This window comes from Tupaia chinensis, unplaced genomic scaffold (genome assembly GCF_000334495.1).
Source record: "Tupaia chinensis unplaced genomic scaffold, TupChi_1.0 Scaffold144150_1, whole genome shotgun sequence".
Taxonomy (NCBI): Eukaryota; Metazoa; Chordata; class Mammalia; order Scandentia; family Tupaiidae; genus Tupaia; species Tupaia belangeri.
The window spans coordinates 1,396,568-1,401,081 of record NW_006204006.1 but is presented as its reverse complement, the minus strand read 5'-3'; the positions used below and the strand labels follow the sequence as shown (position 1 = coordinate 1,401,081).

General features: G+C 37.9%; 1 pseudogene; it reads left to right on the top strand.

Moving 5' to 3' along the window:
- Positions 1–2,035: 2,035 nt before the first annotated feature.
- On the top strand, positions 2,036–3,885 carry LOC102468172 (60 kDa heat shock protein, mitochondrial-like; annotated as a pseudogene).
- The last annotated feature ends 629 nt before the right edge of the window (positions 3,886–4,514 follow it).

The window sequence follows — 4,514 nt, the reverse complement described above, 5'->3', positions numbered from 1 at the left end:
GTCTGCTTACTAGAAAATTATTAACGAAGTGAAGTTGACAAAGTAATTCTCCACTGTATCATGTAAGGTTAACCAAACAAATCGAAACAAATTGTTTGTAATCATGGCGCAGTTTTTTTAGTAATTTAAATTTAAAACAAGAAAATTTATGACCAACTTAAAATGACAGTTATTATAAAGTATCGTTTTCCTCAACTTTTAGTAATATTGACTATGAGAAGGGACAGAAAAAAAAAAAAAACTGCATCTATTTAGTTCCTGTAGGTGGCTACTAGGAGAAGTAAAGTTTTGTAGAATTTCATGTAATTTTTTTTTAATAAGACCAAAGAAAGACCCTGAAAGTAGTGATTTAAGAAGGGGTCTGAACTTTGGTTTTGCAGTGTAGTGGAGTTAGTGTCTCCTCTAATCCTGACTGAGTCAACTGAAAAGCTGGTAAACTATAAAGTCGAAAAATCAAACATATAAGCTGGGTGGAGAAAATAAACAATAAAACATTCTAAAATTCTTAAGGTACTAGGGTGAAGGTAATGTTATTGTAAAAGCAAGTACACATGGTAATATATCGAGCACAGCCACTATAAAAAAAATAATAAAATTAAATTAAAAAGAGGCAAAGAGCATAACTTCCAGACAAGAAGTAGAGGAAAAAAAAAAAAAAAAAAAAAAAAAACAGAACCAGAAAAAGACCAAATAAAATCAATAAAAAAGATGGCAAGGAAGAAGGGAATAGAAAGCAGACAAGCAAAATACATGCCTACCTAGTAAGATGATAAAATTATATTCAAATATACAATTAATCAAAATCAATGAAACTAGATTCACTGCAATTATAAGACAAATGTCAAACTGAGTCTTTTAAGCTCAGCTCAATGGTTTTGTACATTACAAAGAAACACAGCAGAAGCTTAAGAGCACATAGATAGTTAAAACCTAAGAAGAAAAAAAATGGACACCAGACAAATGCTGACCAGGAAAAAATGATGGGGCCATTTGAATATCAGACAAATTAGCTTTTGACAAAAGGTTCAGTTTAGCAGAAAGATAAAGCATCTCTAAGCTTGCAAGTGCCTGAAAAAAATGGTCTCGAATCTTACGAAGCTGAAATTGTCAGGAAACTAGGAACGTTTGACAGATGCACTATCATAATGGGGGATGTAAATCACTTCTTTCATTAAAAGGTAGGTCAAGCAGACCAAAAATCCAGAAAGAATGTAGAAGATTTGAACAACAAAACTAGCCATCTGGATCCAAAGAACATTTACAGAATGCTGCACCCAACCATTAGACGGTCCACATTCACATTAAGCACTTGCTAACTTCAGTGAATTGCAAACCATTTTCTGACCACAGTTGAATTAAGTGAGAAAACAATAGCAGAATAACATAGAAGTAAAACCTCCTGTGCACCTGAGGAACTCATAGATAAAAGAAGAAGTCATAATGGAAACAGGATTAAAAACTGAGGGATGAGGCCAACAGGTGACATGGAGGTTAAGGCACTGGATCCCACATGACCTACTCTGTGGTCAAGTCCCAGGCCCAGCAGTTTGAAAAACACACTGGGAATGTGTGTGTCATGTCCAAAATCCTGAGAGAAGAATGGAAGAAAAAGGACTGAGGCATGGCCATCCCCCATGTGGGATGATTTCTCTTTTTCCTCTCTTTGTCCCTCTCTGGTGAGTCCACATACCCTTGGCAAACATCTTTAAAAATTTAAAAAAAAAAAAAAAAAAAACTGAGGGATGATGAGAGGGTAAAAAAAAAAAAAAAAAAAAAAACTGAGAGATGATGAGATGCCACATCTCCTAGTTTGTGAGAGGAAGTAAAGATATTACTAACATGGACACCAATAACTCCAGTGCTGACTTAGTAAAGGTGGGATCTAGTGCCTTAACCACCAAGTAATGTAATTGGAGCACAAAGTTTTTATCAACTCACTCCAGTAACTTCAATTTTTTTTTTTATTTGTGGGGGCCCTCACTCACCACCGACAGGCTGCCTTGCTGCGCGCATGCCTTGCCACCGCCCCGCAGAAATGCTTCGGTTACCCACGGTCCTTTGCAGATGAGGCCCTTGTCCAGGGCAGTGGCTCCTCATCTCACTAGGGCTTATGCCAAAGATGTTAAATTTGGTGCTGATGTCCAAGCCTTAATGCTTCAAGCTGTAGACCTTTTAGCCATTGCTGTAGCCATTACAATGGGGTCATAGGGAAGAACAGTAATTATTGAACAGAGTTGGGGAAGTCCCAAAGTAACAAAAGATGGTGTGACTATTGCAAAATCAATTGACTTAGCAGGACGTTAGTGGGAAACAGATATGGCTTATTACCTGTTGATGATGACATGTATAGTATTCTCAACTGGATTGGTCTGAGAAGTATTTCATGATGGGCAAAGTATTTTTACAAGCAAAATGAGAAATAGTGATTGACTGTTTAAAAAAAATAATAATTAGAAAATCAATTGACTTAAAAGATAAATATAAAAATATTGTCGCTAAACTTGTTCAAGATGTTGCCAATAATACAAACAAAGAGGCCAGGGACAGTACCACCACTGCTACTGTACTGGCATGCTCTATTGCCAAGGAAGGTTTGAGAAAATTAGTAAAGGTGCTAATCCAGTGGAAATCGGGAGAGGCATGATGTTAGCTGTTGATGTTGTAATTGCTGAACTTAAAAAGCAGTCTAAACCTGTGATGACCCCCTCCCTAAGAAATTGCTCAGGTTGCTACAATTTCTGCACATGGAGATAAAGAAATTGGTAACATTATTTCTAATGCCATGAAAAAAGTTGGAAGAAAGGATGTCATCACAGTAAAGAATGAAAAAATATTGAATGATGAATTAAAAATTATTGAAGGCATGAAGTTTGATCAAGGCTATATTTCTCCATACTTTATTAATACATCAAAAGGTCAGAAATGTGAATTCCAGGATACCTATGTTCTACTGAGTGAAAAGAAAATTTCTAGTGTCTAGTCCATTGAACCTGCTCTTGAAATTGCCAATGCTCCAGAAGCCCTTGGTCATAATTGCTGAAGATGTTTATGGAAAGCTCTAAGTACACTTGTTTTGAATAAGCTAAAAGTTGGTCTTCAGGTCATAGCAGTAAAAGCTCCAGGTTTTGGTGACAATAGAAAGAACCATAAAAGATATGACTATTGCTACAGGTGGTACAATGTTTGGAGAAGAGGGGTTGACCCTAAATATTGAGGATGATCAGCCCCATGACTTAGGAAAAGTTGGAGAGGTCATTGTGACCAAAGATGATGCCATGCTCTTGAAAGGAAAAGGTAACAAGACTCCAATTGAAGAAATCACTGAGTAGTTGGATGTCACAACTAGTGAATATGAAAAGGAAAAACTGAACATCTGGCAAAACTTTCAGATGGAGTAGCTGTGCTGAAGGTTGGTGGGCCCAGTGATGTCGAAGTGAGTGAAAAGAAAGAGTTACAGACGCCCCCAATGCTACAAGAGCTGCTGTTGAAGAAGGTATTGTTCTAGGAGAGGGTTGTGCATTCCAGCCTTAGACTCACTGACTCCAGCTAATGAAGATCAAAAAATTGATATAGAAATCATTAAAAGAACACTCAAAATTCCCACAATGACCATTGCTAAGAATACAGGTGTTAAAGGATCTTTGATAGTTGAGAAAATTATGCAAAGTTCTTGATGCCATGCTTGGAGATTTTGTGAATATGGTGGAAAAAGGAATCATGGACCCAACAAAGGTTGTAAGAACTGCTTTACTGGATGCTGCTGGAGTGGCCTCTCTGTTAACTACGGCAGAAGTCGTAGTCACAGAAATCCCTAAAGAAGAAAAGGAGCCTGGAGTGGGCAGAATGGGTGGAATGGGAGGTGGTATGGGAGGCGGCATGTTCTGACTTCTAGAATAGTGCTTTACCATTACTGACGAACTGTGATAGGAAGCTCAAGACAGTGCTCCTCACTGCATAACTTTAGAGAAGTCAGTTGAAAACAAAAGTGAATAAAAAGGCTGGCTGATGTTTAAGAAAATCACTATAACTTGGGACCAACAGTTAGCATAATGGATATGTCGCTGGACTCCCATGTAGTAAACCATGGTTCAAGTCCCAGACCTGGTGGCTTAAGCTCACACCAGGCACATGTGCGTGCATGCCCAAGATCCCAAGAGGAGAATGGAGGAAAGGGGACTGCGGCATGGCCATCCCCCCCTGGGGGGGGGGTGATTTCTCACTTTCTGTCTCTCTGTCTCTCTCTGTCTTTCTGGTGAGCGCACAAACCCTATAGCATAAACTTCTCCAAAAAAAGAAAAGAAAAGAAAATTACTATAACCATCAGTTACTAGTTTCAATTGACAATGTATAATGGCTTACTACTGTCATTGTCCATGCCTACAGATAATTTATTTTGTATTTTTGAATAAAAAGCCATTTGTACATTCGCAAGAGCCATGTACCAGTGTACTGCTTTCAACTTAAATCACTGAGGCATTTTTCCTACTGTTCTGTTAAAATCAGGATTTTAGTGC